The sequence below is a fragment of the Drosophila subobscura genome, chromosome E (assembly GCF_008121235.1).
Source record: "Drosophila subobscura isolate 14011-0131.10 chromosome E, UCBerk_Dsub_1.0, whole genome shotgun sequence".
NCBI classification, from domain to species: Eukaryota; Metazoa; Arthropoda; class Insecta; order Diptera; family Drosophilidae; genus Drosophila; species Drosophila subobscura.
In genome coordinates, this window is record NC_048531.1 from 1,996,511 (window position 1) to 2,016,184 (window position 19,674).

Sequence of the window (19,674 nt, forward strand, 5' to 3'; positions counted from 1 at the left end):
TTATATTTCTCTGCATTCTGTTCGTGAGATTCTGCTACCTTTTTCTGAGCGGCCTGCCGACACACTTGCATAACATCTGGATAATGGACTCTAGTGTCATCAGCCAGGAGATGTAGACGTCTAAGCAGTTCATAATCCTTTCCGTTAAGAACCATATTTTGGCCAAACGCCAGAAAGTATGGCGAATATCCAGTGCTTCGATGGATATTGGCCCGTAGTGCCGCGCTAATTTCGGGTAACTTTCGGTCCCAATCGCTATGGTCTTTGCCGATGTACGCTCTAATGGCCGCTAACACAGATCGGTTTAACCGTTCACTGGCATTGGCTTGTGGTGAGTATATTGCCGTGCATCGGTGAGTTACCCCGAATCGGGTAAGAAACGACTTGAAATTCCCTGAGACAAATTGTGACCCATTATCGGTGAGTATAGTCTCAGGCACCCCGAAAGTACAAAACAACATATTTTCCAGAAACTCACACACCTTACTTGAGGTAAACTTCTTGAGTGGACATAAGAAATGAAATTTGGTGTTGTGGTCCACGATTATCAACATTCCAATATTACCTTGTTTGGATCGGGGGTACGGCCCCAGTAAATCCAGATAAAGCTTTTGAAAAGGCCGTTCGGAAACCATTGGTTTCCCCATAGGAGGTCTTAATACGACATTAGCGTTTTTGGTCTGGTGACAAACGTCACATTTTGACACATATGCTCGTATTTGTGTTACCATCTTTGGCCAAAATAGATACCTTTTCACTTTTTCGATTGTCTTACCAATACCGCTGTGTGAAGCGTTTGGAGGGTCATGAGCACGGGCAATAATATCGTTGGTAAGGCCGGACGGAACCCAAAGCTTCCACGATTGCGTATCTGCTAAGGCGTCACCCGAACAGGGTTCGGTTCTTTTATATACCAAATCATCTTCGATTTTCAAGTCGGGCAACTTAAGTCGGTTTAACCTTACATGTTCCATTAGATCCATGTACTCTTTTGACTTAAACTCAATAGAAGTGAGGTCTACTATGGGTCCATTAGCATTTAGTTCTTTAACCTCTGGTTCATCTTGACGTGACAACGCGTCCGCTACTACGTTTTCGGACCCTTTCCGATGTGAAATTTGGAAATTAAATCCCTGTAATTTTATAGCCCATCGAGCCAAGCGACCTGACAAATCTTTTTGCCTCATAAGCCATTGAAGCGATGCGTGGTCAGTTATGACTTGAAACTCCTGTCCTTCGACATAGGCTCTAAACTTTTTTATTCCTTTAATCACAGCCAAGCACTCGAGTTCGGTAACAGAGTAGTTTCGTTGTGCCTTAGAAAGTTTTTCGGACATAAAAGCTATAGGTAACTCTATCCCTTCCTCATTTAATTGGGCTAATACGCAGCCTAGACCAAAGGTGCTTGCATCACATACTAATAAAAATGGTTTCTCAAAATCAGGAGTGGCTAAGATTGGAGCAGATGTCAAACAGGACTTAAGTTTATTGAAAGCAACTTCCGCTGAAGCGTTCCAGTTAAGCGTATGATTCTTTTTCAGTAGTTCGGTTAACGGAAAGCTGACGGTGGCATAGTTATCGATAAAGCGTCGGTACCATCCTGCCATCCCAAGGAATCTTCGTAGCTGTTTTACAGTTTTAGGAATGGGGAACTCAATTATAGATCTAATTTTACCCGGGTCCGTTTTTAACTGACCGTAACCAATTATGAATCCCAAGTATTTTATCTCCCGTATACAAAAGTTTGACTTGGCTATATTGATTGTAAGGTTTGCCTTACGCAAATGCATCGCTACCTCAAGCAACAGCAACATGTGCGAATCGAAGTCATCGGAGAGCACAAAGTAAATCGTCCAAATAGACGAATACCCGATTCCGTAGATGGGCAGGTATCACCTGGTCCATAAGTCGGCATAAGGTCTGAGCGGCGTTGGTTAATCAAAACGGCATTACCTTATACTGGTAAAGTGGTCTATTGGGGATAGTAAAGGCTGTATAATGTCGAGATTTTTCCTTTAATGGAATTTGCCAGTATGCATGTTTCATGTCAAGTCCCGTAATATATTTGGCTGGCGCTAGTCGACTAAGAATGCCATCAATATGTGGTAAAGGGTAGGCATCTTTGCGGGTGTTTTTATTAATTTCTCGTGAGTCCAAACATAGTCGATTTTTCGTTCCTTTCTTAACTAAAACGCAATTGCTACTCCAAGAACTGTTTGATTCTTCTATAACATCTAGGGCAAGCATTTTCTCCACTTCCTCAAACATTAACCTTTCCTTTGCAGGTGATATAGGCCAATGGCGCTGTTTAACCGGTCGGTCGGGTATCATTTCAATCGTATGTTGAATAGCGCTGGTGCGACCTAATCCTTCCTTTTCGAACGATGGAAAGGAATTGATCACGGACTCTAACCTAACCTTTTGGTCTTCGCTTAGATGATGTAACGGTGGCGATTCCGATACCTTGGTTTCACTTCCTACGTCTAGTTCCTGTACTACCGATCGGTCGCTTAACAAACTCGTCAAAAGACCAAATTCTTTCCAGAAATCTATTCCTAAGTAAACATTTTGTTTTAACGCAGGTATTATAAAGAATTCAATGTCTTTAGTTTGACCGCGGAAGGTTATGGGAATGGTGATTTTTGCTATGACTCTACAAGATTCATTATTGGCCGTTCGAATATTTCCGGAACATTTTTTCGCCTTGGCGTGGTCTGCGAAAGACTTAGCAGCTTCATTTCCAAGGCAACTTATTGTAGCCCCTGAATCTAACAATGCCATGAATTTTTGTGTATCTATACTTAGTTCTACAAATAACCTGCTATCGGAGCTCATAAGGATCGAGGAGACAAGTCTCTTTCGAACACTTTTTACAGAAGCCCAGAATTGTCTTAATCTAATGGTCGATCTTTTAGGCTGATACTTAAATTCTAGCTTATCTGAGTGTATACTGCTACATTCTATATCTATCTCCTCCGTCTGAGTTTGGGCGTCCGCCAAGGACCTCTCAGAGAGAGCTCTTCTGAAATTCGTGTTGGAAGAGTTTTCTTGGAAAACCACTTCTTTTAATCGGTCTTCGTTGTCGGATGCGACAAACTGGTGCTGGTTTGCGCATCCTGTTTGCGGTTTTCCGATGGATTACATTTCTCGCACTTTGGCTTAAAAGTATTTTTCGCCCCGCAACCATAACAGAAGATGCGTCGTTCCGCAACGCAGTCTTCAAACCTATGACCGGTCTTATCACAATTCCAACAGACAAACCGTTTGCGACGTAGCTCGGAGATACTATCCTCTTCGAGTTCTTCGTCATCGCTCTGAATTTCCGACACATTGGGTCTAGTTACTCGACTTCGCGGCAGAAAGTTTCCTGCATCTTTACAGAAATGTTCATGCTTCTTCACTTCCTCCCTCAACTCACTTCTATTCTGAATTTTTAAATGCAGAAGCTCGTATCGAAGAGCACTTTTGGCATTCCTTTTAAGAATATCGATCATTTTGAGTTCACTTATCCCGTGTGAAAGTCGAGCCACTAACTTTTCAATCGCTGTCTGAAAATCTTCGAAGGGTTCATTTTCCTTCTGCTGCCGTTTTCTGATCATTTCCCATAGGTCAAAATCATCTTTCTGGTCGTCGAATCTTTGTCTGAACGCTGTGCAGAACGATTGCCAGGAGTATTGGTGGTTTCTTCGATGGAAATCCCAAAACCAATCACAGGCTTTTCCCGCGAAAAGCAGATGTAAATTATCGCAAAGTAGTTGGTCATCGTTTCCAAGAGTCTGTGCCGTCAGAGCACGAATGCGATATAGAAATTCTTCTACATGCATTGCCTCCCGAGAACCATCAAATTTAAGACGCCAACTGAGTAGAATACCAGCGGCCTTTGCCGGTGCTACCGTCTCGGTTGTACGATTGCTTCTCGGACTTTCTAATGGAGAATCGCTACTTCTCGTATTACTGCCGTTATCTACCTCCTGCCTAACATTACTCCGCGACTCTGATGGACCTCTGTTTACCGTGGCGATATTCGTGGTTAAATGTAGGTTGGCAAACTGGGTTTGCAAGGTTTGCTCAATCGACGATTTAATGAAAGAACTGAGGCTTTCCATCATAGTTTTCTCCTGACTTTGTATTACCGAATGGATGTAACTGGTAAGATCTTCGGTTGCCGCGTGACCGGGCGACCTATTTCCGTTACTGCTAACAGACTGTCGACTTCCATATAAATTACGATCGAGGCTAGCTTGATACCTTGTTTGCATTCCCCTTTTTGGAATGGCTCCTTTCCCTCGACCTCTACTGTTATATTTCCCTTTCCTATGCGATACCGTTGGATCTGATGGTGCCGTTTCAAAGGGTTCATTAGCCTGAACGTTGGACGGTAGGGACCCTGCACTTATGTTTAATTCCGCTGCTAGAGTGTTATTCTCGTATCGCAGACTATTCGGACCGCATTCCGCCTTGCAGACAGGACAAGATTTTTCACTTTTCAAGTGTTCACATACGCACGTGTTATGGAAGCGATGTTGACAAGGCGTTGTAGCTATTAGCTGATCTTGTCTTAAACTTCCCTGACAAATTATGCAAAATGTTTCTTGGCTACTCAACGCCGAAGCTAAGTTTTCGTTACTACGGTGTACAGCCATGGTAACAACAAAATATTTAAGCAAAACAACAAATAAAAAAAAAATATAAGTAACTAATAAAGAACTTTTCTATTATTTTCAAAAATAAATAACAATATGTTCGTCCTCTCCAAGCAAGATCTGGGTGGTCCACTCTTAAAACTGCCGATTTCGATTTGAATAGTTGAATAGTTGAATAGTTGAGTCTATCTGTTTATATTGTAAGCTTCCGGGAGTGTACGTGTGGATAATGGACAACCTCTACCTATTATAAATAGAACATTGTAATTCCTAAAATCTGAGACTTTTCCCTGCCGAGAACTAGTTTTTGGATACAGGAGTCTCAACAGCCAATATCAAGATAACGACAAGAATATAATTGAGTCGGAGTATCCCTCTATAAGAATAACTACCGCCATTCTCTAAATTAACATCTTGAATGATCTCGTTGGTGGAGTCCCGTATCATGAAGTGCTTCTTTGGTTATTATCTATCTACGCTAGTCTACCCTGACTAAGAGACACTAAGTTATACATAGGTCGACCTTTCCAACCTTGGAAATTAAACCGCATAATCCGTATGTAAAGACTGTAGTACTCCCACCTAGAGAGATCTATCTGTTTCGTGAGAAGATAATACTATTGTTTTGGATGGAACTTTAGAGCTATGGTGGAGCCTCGCCCCAGAATGACATGTCTCTGATACCGATGTTATGTACCATTTGAGAAACATACCCTGTCGGGCTCCACGTTGGGCGCCAATTATGTAGCGTGCAGGTGTGGGATAGATGTATTTTTACCCAAACTAGTACCAGGAGATTTCGTGTGCACCTCTAGCTATGCTCTAGCTAAGCTCGCCGGATTGTCGGGGTTCGTTCTACTCTCTCCTATGTTAAGTACTGAAACACACTCGCATAATATTTTAGGTGCACATTTAAAAAGAATCAAAAATCAAAAGCAGAACACAGGTTAAACTGGACTGAAGGTATGGAAAATGGATCAAGTATTTGTTGTAAAAAAAAAAAAGAGAATGATGATCTCAACTACTCTATTCAAAGCACGGGAAACTCAGGTGTCGTCGAGAATCCCTCTTCTTTACCCACCCAGCCTATGTCATACAGGTAAATCATACCGTATAGACCCTAAAACATTCAGGCAGTTTTCATCCTACCACTTCGACCTTGCTTGGCTAAGGACTGACATTAGAATTTAGAACATATTATAAATGGGTTTCAAAACAAAGACTTTCAGATATATTTCCATGGTTTCCTATTATTAATATTCAATATCTTCAAAATTTTCTTAATATACAGGTGAATTCATTTTTCTGGCAGTCTAGCCCACTTAAAAATATATATATCTATTTTAGATTATAAGAATTTAAGTATATGTATCTAATGGCTGTTGCATGTATAAAGACTAAGAATCATAGGCGGGTAATAGAATAAAAGGGGGGCGAGAGGTGTTAACCCATTATGGTAATGATTATAAAGGTTTAAATCAAATAATTTAGTAACACGCAGGTTACATTTATACTCAGTGCATATATAGTGTCAAGTTTACAAACTCACAGTTTTCGTTTGGTTTTGATCTTTTAAAACCCTTACTCCTTTCGTAATCGATGAGCTCATGGATGACGTAGGTGCTGGTTTCTGGGGAAAAATAGAAGGTATTAACAATATATGCACACGAGCGTACATGCAAGTACGATTTAGTAATTTCATTTCATTATTTTAAGGTCTCATACCCACTCTTTTCTACCAACACTCATAATTCCCGATGCTCAAAAAAAATACATATCTATATATCTCCGCCAGAGAATTGGCCTTAAAAAGGCATATTAACTCAAATCCCGGAAATGTGTAAGTTAACACAGCGCAACTACGGACATCTTTCTGTAGCGTCGGCGGCGGCTACTCCGTAGGCATGCCCGTCAAAAATCACGCCCAATGTTCTGGTCTTCTTCACACTGGGCTTAAGCGGGGAACATCCGGCTGCAGGTCAAGCTGCAGCTTACATTGGCACTACAGTGCGCGACAAACTGGTCTTCTCACTGGAGTTGATTAAAGTTTCCGAGGCGCCCCCTTTCGCACTGGGCTTCCTAAGGGTTGCGACGCCTCAATAAAGTTGACCCAAGTCAGAGGTTTTCGGTGCTCAGCGTTTCCGTCAGTAGAGGGGGGTCGAATGGTACCCCTTTTAGGTTGGAGGATCACTTCGGTGATACTCCTCTCGTGGAAACACCCCGTCTATGTACTTATGCGCACTCAGGCTGCAACGACGAAACGGGCTCCTGACCTCTGTCCTATAAACTTAATTCACATAAATTAAACCGATCACTTTTTGTAGCCTACGGCCCACATACCTTGGTTAATTCTTATTCACCCTTGGTACTAACACCGATCCACAGAGATTTCTCAGAATAAACGGTTTTTGCACAAAAATTTCACCACGAGGAAATGCGTAATCTATATGCAGGTTATGTACATATATATATATATATATATATATTGCTTGACACAATCACGTCTCTTTTCGTTGATCGACTCTTTGCTATTAACTCAAGCGAAACTCATCCAAGTTAAATTAGGCTGTACAGAACATAAAGCTCATAGATCGGATGATGTTTGCGAGCTTTAACGGGACAATCGTATGATCTTTCGCTGAATTGAGTGGAATTTCGGTCAAACGTCAAGGGCAACTTCTATGCTCACGCTACCTAACTCTCTTTTTTAAGATAAGCGCCGCTCTCGCTTGCATGTGCTAACACTGCAGCGACTCTCTTTCGTAAGCTCGGCGTAAAGCTTGCGCTTACGATCCACTTTCGGAGTTCTCTTTCGGAATGCACTTATAAGCGCTACTTATAAAGACCACTGTGCTGCCTGCTCGCTTTGTATATACATAATTACATACATTAAAATTCGCGTGCTTGTTTAGGCCAAACACAAGTTCGATCGGACAGACAGGAAGGATAGGAAAACACATAAAATTGACTAGTTATGACACTGCAAGATGTTGTTGCAAAAGCCAAATTGGTTTTGGTTGTTTCACTGCTGCGCTGGTGTTGCTACGACAGCTGATGCCCACCCTACCATGATCATCTTAGCCGCAAGCCCAAAATAGTGGCCGATGATCCCTTGAACAACCTAACACTCTAACCTACTTCCATACTACGACGAGACATGGCTCCCACAATCCGAACAACTAGAACATATTGAAATTCAAATTCAAACCTATTTATTATAACAGAATGCTCATGGCAAAAAAAACGTATATATAAAAGGGAGTTTAAGCGTGCTTCACAACAAGGTTATCACGCAAGAAAAAAAAGGTTTAGAAAAAAAAAGAAGAAAAAAGGTAAAAATAATATATGTATAAATAAAGAGAATAATAAATGGTTTGAAAGTAATGAAATTCACATAAGTACATATACATACATATGTCAAAAAAAAAAAAAAAAAAAAAAAATGGTTAAAACTATATTAGTGAGCTCTTATACTCTCTCCTTCCTCATTCCCTCTCTCATAATCTTTTTAACATGCAATACAAGTAATTTGGTTTCCACTAACGTGCATATTTCGGAACCTTCCATCTCCAAAAGCGCTTTTTTCGATGCGAGGCGGCGAATCTGTTGCACTTTTTAAAAAGGGAATAGAAAAAAACAAAAGAATGCACAAAAACAAAATCTACGGCGAAGAGCTAATAATTTTTTCTCTTCGCTCTCGCGATCTTCGTTTTCTCTCTCTTCTACGCTCGCCTATTTTCGGCTCTCAACGCCAATACCTGAACACATTAGAAGAGAGAGACATGCACGAAGAACAAAAAAGGGAAGAGGAACGTCGATTGCACCAATTAACGGCGTTTTCTAATGCTGCACACAATATTCTAATTTTCAACCACTTTTATGTGACTTTTACATTCCTCGAATCTCTTAATGTTTCATTTTTCACTTAACCCTACCAAACTTATTCCATACTTAGGCTAGGGTGGACAGAAAAATAACTAAAACTAGGTGTACAACAATTTAAACGAAGGGTTATTTAACCGACATTACCCGGTTATAAAATCGCTGCTTCCCCGTCCAGACGGTGGCTGCGGAGGTGCGAATTAAACTAATTCTCTTCCAATTGCAGCGGCTTCTCTCGGCTTTAGTTGCGCCTACTAGCGGCGAATTCCCGATCGCTGGGAGCGCAATCAATTATTAATTATTCGGCACTGCCGTAGACAAAACAGCTGTTTTTGTTTATTGCTTACCTAATCGGCGAATTGAGTTATTTTATTGCCTTTAGTTTAAAGGTGATTGAACTCGTTCGTAGCTTCTACACAAAAGCACTAAGTACTAAGTACCAATCTGCACTTGCAAAGACAAAAAAAAAGGAAAAGAGAGAAGAAAAATAAAAATGGATTCTACCGTTTCACAATTTTCTGCTTAACAAAAACACGAACAAAAATGTATGGCTTACCGCTTATTTGCGTTTGGCACTTTTTTAATATTCCAAGCGGCCCAGCGGCTGCGGTATTTAAATTCATGCATTTACTAAATATCTTTGTAATACTTTTAGTCGCGGTTTCAGCTTTTCGCACTATTACTTGCGTTTATTAAATATGAGATGCGACTTGATCGACTCACGTCCAGAATTGAAAAGACCGTGGCAGTAGCTGAACTTCCTGCACACCCCGGTTAACATCGAAAGGGGTACATACGCCATTTCCAAATTGTTAACATTATTACAATTAAACTCTCTTCCCTGGATCTTCTACCACCTTGTACCGTCGATCAGCTGAAGTACCATACAGGAGCTGGCAAGAAGTTACGAAAGTCTAAGGCATACTTTCGGCCTCTAACAAAAAAAAAGTCTAACCCAAAAACAAGCGTCACTACAATTTCCCCCCTACCAAAATCACACTTTGGGGGAACAACACCAAAAGTGGGATCCACGCTTGAAAAAGGAAAGTAAGAATTTACTGTTTAAGGTCTTTTGCATGAAATTTCCCTATAAATTTACCTTGCACATCTTCAACCTCATAATAGCAATTTCCCAGCTTCCGTCTTATCCGGCTTTTTATAAAAGCTGGTGCTAGTTTAGCACTAAAGCCTTTTGCAAAGTTGCTTTGCTGGAAGTTCCTGCGGTATATCTCCTGACCTACCTTATAAAAGACATCCCGACTTCGTAAATTATACGTTTTTCATTTCGAGTGTGTTGGGCTTGCATCGTATCCTTTGCCTTGTGTCTAATGAGATCAAACAAATCCTCTTGGCTCACTTGTACCGTACGATCTAACATCTGTAACTTCCTTAACAGCTTATAGCTGGCTCCGTCAACTAGCATGTGCTGGCCAAAGGCGTGGCGATATGGAGGAACGTAGAGCGCAGCAAATGCTACTGAGCTGCTCATCCCAATTCTTTTGATCAGGAGGAACATATGACTTTATGGCAGCTATAACTGATCGGTTCACTCGTTCAGATGCGTTGGCTTGCGGAGCGTAAAACGCTGTATAAGTGTGTGAGATATGATACTTTTTTTGATACTTTAGAGAATTAAAAATTTCTGATCTGAACTGCACGCCATTGTCCGAGACTATTGTTTCCAAGACGCCAAAACAATGACATAAATCTTCTTCCAGATATCGAGCTACTATGTCAGCCGTAAATTTTTTTACTGGCTTTAGGAAGGGGAAATTAGACAAATGATCTACAACGATAAATATACCTATATGACCAGAACGACTTCGGGGATATGGCCCAAGGAAATCTACATATAGTTTTTGGAAAAACCTATCAGATTGACCCGTGTTCCCTAACGGAGGTAGGAGTGTGCGGCTGGGATATTTTGTGCTCTTACACACAACACAACTGTTTATATATGTACGTCTTTACATCGGACACCAAATTAGGCCAATAGTAAACACGTCGTCATTTTTCCAAATTTTTGTTTATGCCACCGTGCGAGGATAGTGGGTCTTCGTGCGCGCTTTTTAATGCTTTTTCAACTAGTCCGCGTGGTAACCAAAGCTTCCAACAAAGATCGTCCGCTATTTTTTCCACGGCTGCGTGTTCTGCTCGTCGGTAAATATATCCGTTTACAACCTTTAGATCGGGGGTTTTGGCAGCGTTTTCTTTGATTCGGTCTTTTAGCGCTAAATACTCAACTGACTGAAACTCATCTGACTGCAGATCAACAATACTAGCCATAACTAAGGACGATAAATCTTCTGTATGTGTGCGGGACAGAGCATCTGGAACTATATTTTGACTTCCTTTACGATGCTGAATTTTAAAATGGAACCCTTGAAGCTTTAAGGACCATCTGGCTAACCGGGAACTAAGATCAGCTTGGGTCATTAGCCATTTTAAGGACGCATGGTCTGTAATAATGCTGAACTCTTGCCCTTCAATATAGGCCCTAAACTTCTTAACAGCTAATAAAGCTGCCAAACACTCTTTTTCAGTGTAATTTCTTTGGCATTTGTTTAGCTTCCGTGACATAAACGTTACCGGCACTTCATCGTTAGCCTCATTGTTCTGCATCAAAACGGCTCCTACACCCGTGTTACTTGCATCACAGTGTATGCTAAAGGGTATGCTGAAATTCGGACTATGTAACAATGGAGCTGTACTCATGTGCTTTTTTAATAACACAAATGCGTTTTGGGCTTCTTCGCTCCAAACAAAACTACGCTTCTGCTTTAAGGTATCAGTTAAAGGTGTCGCTAGTGCAGCGTAGTTTCGGATAAATGTATGATACCATCCCGTTAAGCCTAGAAACCGACGAACTTGCTTAATTGAACGAGGTACTGGAAAGTCGGTAATTGCAGTAATTTTCTCTGGATCGGTACTAATGGTACCGTTTCCAATTATGTGACCTAAATACTTGACCTCTTTCAGACAAAAATGACTCTTTTCCACATTTATAGTCAAATTTGCTATTTTCAATTGGTTAGCTACAGTCCCCAATACCTCAAGATGCCTTTCAAATGTGTCAGACACGATCAAGAGGTCATCTAGGTAGATAAAAACTTCATTGCGCAAGTTTGCTGGAATAATCTTATCCATGAGCCTTGACATAGTATGAGGTGAGTTAGTTAAACCAAACGGCATCACTGTAAACTGGTAAAGGGGTCTACCAGGAACAGTAAAGGCCGTTTTGTAGCTAGATTTCATATCGAGAGGTATTTGCCAGAATGCGTCTTTGAGATCTAAACTCGTAATGAACTCGGCTTTGGGTAATCTTGCCAGAATGCCATCAATAAGGGGCATGGGATATGCATCTTTTACTGTGAGGTCGTTAACTTTCCTGCTATCTATACACAATCTAACTTTGCCAGGCTTGCGCACTAACACTACTGGTGAGGACCAACTACTGCTCGATTCTTCTATGACCCCAAGGCTGAGCATTCGATCTACATAACTCGTCGTACATAGATTTTTCTATTGCTGGTGAAACAGGATAATGACGCTGCTTAATTGGTTTTGCATCTGCCACATCAATCGAATGTGATATTAATGTAGTGCGTCCCAAGCCTTTTATAGCAAAAGAAGGAAACTGGCGTATGGTTTTCGATAGCAATTGTTGCTGTTGCTCCGTTAATGACCTCGTTAAGGGATCGTCCAACGACGAAACAGAAAACTGCTCATTTAAAAGCGAAATTGGAAGCAAGTGAAAAGCTGACCAAAAGTCAATACCAAGATAGAGGTCTCCCGATAAAGAAGGAACTAGGAAAAAATGTATCTTCCTGACTTCGCCTCTATAGGCAACCTCGGTAGTCAGACGACCAACTATGCCTTGCGATTTACCATCGGCAGTTTTCACTGAGGCCGATAACCGCTGTGAAGGAGCGTACGCTCCCCCACATTTTTGCCCCGTTCCGTGAGTCCGTGAGTCATGTTATCATTTGGTAGGAAAGAGTGATCACGCGGGCATCACTGGCGAGATGCGGCATCTCTAGTGCCGAGATTGCGGTACATACTAGAGGGAGAACGAAAGCGTAGGAGCCCAGGCGAGCACCCTTATGACAGCGGCAGCGAGGCCCAACGGTTATTAGCGGATAGGAGTAAAGCGCGAACGGATAGCAGGCGACACCGCCAGGGAGAGTGCGGACAGCCAATCGCAAGGCTTGCTGGCCAAGCAAAGGCGAGAAGCTGCCGATGCCGACGTCGACGTCGCCGCCCAGGCAGCCCCCAGGCGGGACCGAGAGCCACCGACGCTGAACGCAACGGACCGATCCGCCGACCCGAGAGAAGAGAGCGACAGCGCTGGCTAGAGAAAACGAAAGTGCAGAGCCGCCGACGCCGACGCCGACGGAAAGCCAGCAGAAGACCGACAGAAAACCCAGGAGCCCGGCTGCAAAAAAACAAGGAGGTCGATCGCGAGAACTCGAGGTCGACTCGAGCAGGCAGGGTAAGCGAGTCTCACACCGTGAGTAAGGTGGAAGCTGGGCGGTGCGGTAGGTAGGCAAAAGTGACAAATAAAGAATTTAGTTTGCAGACAGATAGTCCGCGTGTTGATATTGTGGTGTTGAGGGTATATTGGGGCCTTCCTTATGCATCTCTGTTATCTTTTGTAGTATCATTTTTCCAGGTATCCCTTATTTCCTTCTCACCTCCTCCTCCCAGTAGTTTGAACGAATGTACGGACCCCAAAGTGGCGACCGACGATAGTCTCGGCCTTTGCGGACGTTGACCGACGTTTCCGAGCATTCTTCCCTCACTTTCCGGTAGTATTGAGTGAGTCTTCGGTTCCTAAAGTGCCGTCCGGCGACAGCCTTGGCCTTTGCGGACGTTGACTGACGTCTCCGAGCCTGCTTCCCCCCTTTCCCGTAGTATCGAGGGAGTTCTCGGGCCCACCAAAGCGCCGTCCGGCGTTAGTCTTGGCCTTTGCAGACGTTGATCGACGTCCCCGAGTATTCCTCCCCCTCCCTTATCGTCCAATAGCGTTCCCTAGCGAACCTTTTCCTCCCCCTAAACGCTCGGAGTCCCGGCAAATTATAAATTTTGCTGTAATTTCGACCCTGGCGTGACGGAGATATGTACCCCAGCCAGAAAGCTTCCTTACAGATGGCGCCCGAGCAGGGACTCCGGGATTCCAATATGTTTTAGGTGGCTAGGGATTTGTAGGGGACGATTTTCGTGGAAAAAATAAGTGGAAACGGGGTTTTGTCGGCATCGACTCGGAATTTTTCGAGTGGCAGCACGTGGCGTTAATTTTTTTGGGTACGAGACGATCAAGCGCAGGCGAATTGCAGAGAGGCACGTAGATTTCAACAGTTAATCTTTTGGCAAACCGCAACCTCCCCAACCATAGCGTGCATACGTGACCGTCCCGCGTGCGCCAAGCAGAGGAGAAGCAGCGGAAGAGCGGCAGCAGAGGAGAGAGGGCCTCATAGCGTCCATACGTGATCACCCCACGGGCGCCGAGCAGAGGCGCTACGGCAGCAGAGCGGCAGCACATAAGCAGAGCAATCGAGAGAGGGAGACGAACGAAGGGTCGAGAGAAGCAGACCGGGCGTCCGATATTTATATCGCGGACCCGCGACAAGGAGGGAGTTAGCCCGCGGCATTCAAGCGAGACAGTCGACACTGAACAGGGAGCTAGGAAATAAAACACAACGAGGACACACGACTTACAGACAGGATCAACGACAAGGACCTTCACCAGGAACAACGACAGCGAGGATCAATACTTCCGCCCCGTATACCAGCATCATCTCAAGGACCAACGAAGCCCAGGAGCCGGGACCGAGCCCCAAGGACCAACTATTAAGGATAACAAGGGCCCGCGCCCAGGATACCAAGGAGCAGCATCAGCCAAGGAGCATCATCTACGAGCCGTACGCTGTTTAATCGTGCCCCACCCTGCGTGAATATACCCTGTGTGGTTAATCTATAGTGACCTGGATACCCCGTGCCGAGATTAAATACAAGGAATCCCTCACGAGGCATCAGCGTATCCGCTCACGGTTTCTTCAGTGCGATTTTCGGACAGGAAAAGTGCTGCCGCTACCCTAATCATTGACTTTCCACTCCCTCGAAATATAAGTTTTTAGGCTCATCGGTCAACGATTCGGCATGGGCGTACAGTGGATTTCGTATCGGCGTAAGGACGAGCTGCAGACCATCGCGGTTGAATTCGGCCTCGGTGAGACAGACACAGTGGAGGAATTACGGAGTCGCATATCAGCTTTTATCTCCCGCGCCGGTCATCCAGCGGAGATTTCTAGGCGGATTGAGGAGCTGGGGACACAATACACTAGTGCCCCTAGCCCGAGGACGCAGTTTACAGCATCGTCGGCATCGGGGCCCAGCCGTGGAGAGCAGAAAGACGGTATCCAGCTAGAGCAACCTCTGTCCATAGTGATTCCCGAAGTGCCTCGAGTAGCCGGAAGTACCCCGTTTAACGATAGCAGGCACCAAGAAGCCATGTCGGATTACAGGCCTGGCCAACGTATATACTCGCGCCACCCTGCCGAGGAATTCCAAGCTTCAAGATCTGGCAGAGAAGAAATCTCCTACGCATCATTGGCCGACAAATTATGCAACTGGGGATTGAAGTTCGACGGACATTCGGATGCATTGGCTTTCATCGAACGGTTGGAAGAGCGCGTGGAAGCTTACGGAGGGAGCCGGAGCAACTACCTCGAGTCATCTCAGGATTGCTGACCCACAAGGCAGAAGGATGGTTTAGGACGTTCCAGATGCAAGGGAAGCCCTGGGCCGAATTTCGAAAGGAATTCTTGGAATTCTTTTTGCCCCCTCGCTATTTTCAACGCCTCGAGGACACTATTCGAAGCCGGTACCAACGGCCCGGGGAAGCATTTCAGGATTACATGATTGACCTCCGCCTTATGATGCAGCGAGCCCAGTACACACCGGACAACGAGCTAGACAGGATCTATGAAAATCTCAGGCCCGAATACCAGCTGTTTACCAGGAGACACGAGTTCACGACGCTGAGAGAACTCACCCAGTTGATAGTCGCATACGAAGTGACTAGGGATCGCGGACAGGCCTACCCCTCTAACCAGCGCACGGATACGAGGACCCGAATGCCATCGCATACAGGACCAGGATCGCCGACCATACAACGGGACAGCCCAGAGGAGCTCGGACCTTCGCGAAGCGCCGAGACGACTAGCCGCGCGATGGCTCAAGACGGGAACAAACCTTTGGACATACGCCGGGCCTGCCATAATTGCGGAGAACAGGGTCACTTCAGCAGTGCCTGCCGGAATCGACGAGTTCTTTTCTGTTGGGAGTGTGGTCGTCGAGGTATCCGGACCATAGACTGTTGCCGCCAAGAGGTGTCGGGAAACGGATCGAGTCTCTACCCGGGAGGGAACCGAGTGGAGACATACGACCAGAGCCCCCAGGAGTAACACACCCGTTGAGGTTGGAAAATGGGAGGATCGCAGCATTGGTGACCATCGACGGAAGACCTTTGTCCGCAACCTTGGATACGGGGGCGACACGATCCTTTATCAGCCATCGAATGGTGAAGGCGCTGCGAGTGGAAGGAAGAGTACGGGACGTAAGGACCAGGGTCCGCCTGGCGGATGGGAGCACGAAGGAGGTGACGCAGGCAGTGACAGTCGAGGTACGCTTGGATCAACAAGTAACACCGGTGTCCCTATTGGTACTACCCGTAGTGGCGGACGACGTCATATTAGGACTCGACTTCCTTTGCGGGATCCAAGCGATACTACAATGCGGACGAGCGTATTTACAGCTGACACGAGACCTCAACAGTATTCCCCCGTCGCCACCTTCTCGGATTCGCACGGTGACGTTCCGTGATGAGCCACCCTCGACCGAGCCCCTCGCGAGTACACCCCTGGCTAACCCCATGACGACCTCTTCGCCTCGATGCGACCCCGCTAAAGCCAACAGCCCACAAAGGACGACGCACTCACTACGGTACGAACACGCCGGACCCAGCAACGCCACCAGGACAACGAAACCCACTCTCGACCACGCCAAACCCAGCAAGGCCCCTCTGACGACACCATCGGAACACGAACACGCCGACCTCAGCCGCGCGACCAGGACAACGCAAAAGGACATTGACCATGCCGGACCCAACGCCAAAAGGACAAGGATGGAGACGGCTGCGACACCGCTGGATAAACCCAGGGCCAGTCTGCCTTCCACACACTCATCGCCAGAGACAAGCAGGAGCACAGGAATACGGATGGAGACGGCTGCGACACCGCTGGATACGCCCAGGGCCAGTCTGCCTTCCACCCACTCATCGCCAGAGACAAGCAGGAGCACAGGAATACGGATGGAGACGGCTGCGACACCGCTGGATACGCCCAGGGCCAGTCTGCCTTCCACCCACTCATCGCCAGAGACAAGCAGGAGCACAGGAATACGGATGGAGACGGCTGCGACACTGCTGGATACGCCCAGGGCCAGTCTGCCTTCCACCCACTCATCGCCAGACACACGCAGGATCACAGAAACACCGACGGAGACAACTGCGACACCGCTGGATATACCCAGGGCCAGTTCGCCTACCCACCGACATCACCAAGACGACGACAGGAAGCATGGAGACTCAAGCCAGTATTCAGTAAGCAGTATCCAGACCACTTACCCCAGCCTCGACCACACCGGACCCAGCAGCACGACCAGGACAACGCATCGCAGCCCTGACCACACACGACCCAGCAACCTCGCCCGGACAACGCAGCCAATTTTTCCCCACATTGGGCACCGCAACGACGATGTGACGACGTACCCAAGGTCTGACGATGGTTTACCTAGATGCAGTAACGAAGCTATAGTAGCCTTCCGAGAATGCGAAGCTAACAACACGAACCTCGGCGACTCCCCGGACTACCACTTAACGCCCTTGGCCGACGCCGCCGCTGCCCGACAGCACAATCCTTTTCGTAGGACGAAATCGACGAACACCGGCACTGTGAACCTGGCCATCATGACGGTGACGAGACCTGAAGACCTCCCGTAGCGGAAGCCCCCAGCCGGAGAACCCTCGCTCGCACCCTGGGTGACCGATTTCTTGCGACGCGAGTTGGCGAAGTTTGAAGGACTGAGCAACGTCTCTCACATAACGAAGCATACGATCATCCTGAAGGACGACAAACCCATAAAACAGAGGTATTTCCCTAAAAATCCGGCAATGCAGAAGATCATCAACGCCCAGGTCGACGAATTACTCCGGGAAGGACGCATCGAACCCTCGAAGAGTCCTCATAGTGCCCCTATCGTTTTAGTAGGAAAGAAAACCGGGGATATGCGCATGTGTGTAGACTACCGGCAACTCAACGCTTGCTCCGTGCCGGACGCCTACCCGCTTCCTCGAATCAACCACATCCTCGAGAGACTCCGCAACGCACACTACATTTCGACGTTGGACCTCAAGAACGGATATTGGCAGATCCCCTTGGCGGAGGGAAGTAGGGAGTGCACAGCGTTCACCGTTCCTGGTCGTGGCCTTTTCCACTGGAAAGTCATGCCGTTCGGACTTCACTCTGCAGCAGCAACGTTTCAACGGGCATTGGACAGCGTCATCGGACCCCGTATGGAACCCCACGCCTTTGCGTATCTCGACGACATCATCGTGATTGGAGTAGCTCTAGAGGACCATATCGAGAACCTACGAGAGGTGTTTCGAAGATTGAGGGAGGCGAACCTCCGATTGAACAAGGACAAATGCAGTTTCTTCCAAAGGAGCATCGTATATTTGGGTCATGTCATCAGCGAGCAGGGTATACACACCGACCCACAGAAGATTGTAGCAGTCCGGAAGCTAGCTCCCCCGAGCAAAGTCAAGGAACTGCGGCGATGCCTAGGAATGGAATGACATAGATAGACACACACGAGACTGCGAAAGCGACTTGAAAAGATAAACAAATAAATTCTTTTTCGGCACAGCTGCCATGACTCCACTTATAATTCTGTTTATTCACACAGTGTACGCTGAATACTCTAATGGAAAATATTTGCAACGCCAAGTCAATTGTTGTTATATGTATACATATTTAGATGTTTATAACCGTTTATCCCTTTCGTCCTAAATGTACTTAAGAAATATATGAGCATAGAGGGGATACACAAAATCAATTTATTTTCATTTGGGGCAAGCTGCTTCATAAAGTCGCAAGTTTGAAAGAAAGGGTATGTGATCTCAGAACAACAGAAAAATGACAAACGTCTCGTCAAACGCTAAAAATTGAAGTCGAGAATGGATACACGCATTGCCATCATGTGTGTATGTACATATTTATGTGTCACCGCACACATGAAATTGCGAAGCAGACTTGAAGACGAAACAAAACTTTGTTTTTGCGAGAGTCGCTTTGGGTTCAATGTTCAAGAGAGCCAACGCCAAATTATCTCAGCCGAAGGCTCTCTCACCAAGAGCCGAAGCCAATGGGAGCCGATCCACTATACTGATTAGGCAGCCAGTTTTAACTTGATTTGCAGTCTCTATGTGTTGTTTGCTTAGTGGTGCAACGCTGCGAAAACTGCCAGAAGTTCAAGGTGAGTCAACGGAAACCCGCAGGACGGATGTACACGCGACAAGCAAAAGGCCCGTTTGATATACTTTGCGCGGACTTCGTCGGCCCATTGCCCCGCTCCAAACACGGCAACACGATGCTCCTCGTCTTCTTCGACTCTTTCTGCAAGTGGGTGGAATTGGTACCCCTTCGGAAAGCCACCACGGCTCACCTAGAGAAAGCGTTCAGGGAGAGGATCCTCAGCCGATTCGGCGTCCCATGGAAGTTCGTGTGTGATAACGGCACACTGTTCACGAGTCGGTCATTTCGCCCGTTCTGCGAACTGGCAGGAATGGAACTGGAGCATACCGCCCCATGCACCCCCCTGCAAAACCCGACGGAAAGAGCCAATAGGACCATCAAGACAATGATCGCACAGTACATCGAGGGAGACCAACGTACCTGGGATGATCTGCTACCAGAGCTGAGCTTAGCAGTGAACAGTAGCACATCGGACACCACCGGCTTCAGCCCGGCGTTCCTGGTATTCGGTAGAGAACCGAGGCTACCCGGCTCCTTGTACGATGAGGTAACTC

At 46.0% G+C, this 19,674-nt stretch overlaps 1 long non-coding RNA gene across 1 annotated transcript; it reads right to left on the bottom strand.

Moving 5' to 3' along the window:
* Window positions 1-949: 949 nt before the first annotated feature.
* On the bottom strand, window positions 950-8,845 carry LOC117890960. The gene is made up of 3 exons (XR_004648605.1): window positions 8,668-8,845; window positions 8,184-8,254; window positions 950-960 (listed from the first exon to the last, which is right to left on the bottom strand). It is a non-coding gene; the product is annotated as an uncharacterized LOC117890960 (long non-coding RNA).
* Between the last annotated feature and the right edge of the window lie 10,829 nt (window positions 8,846-19,674).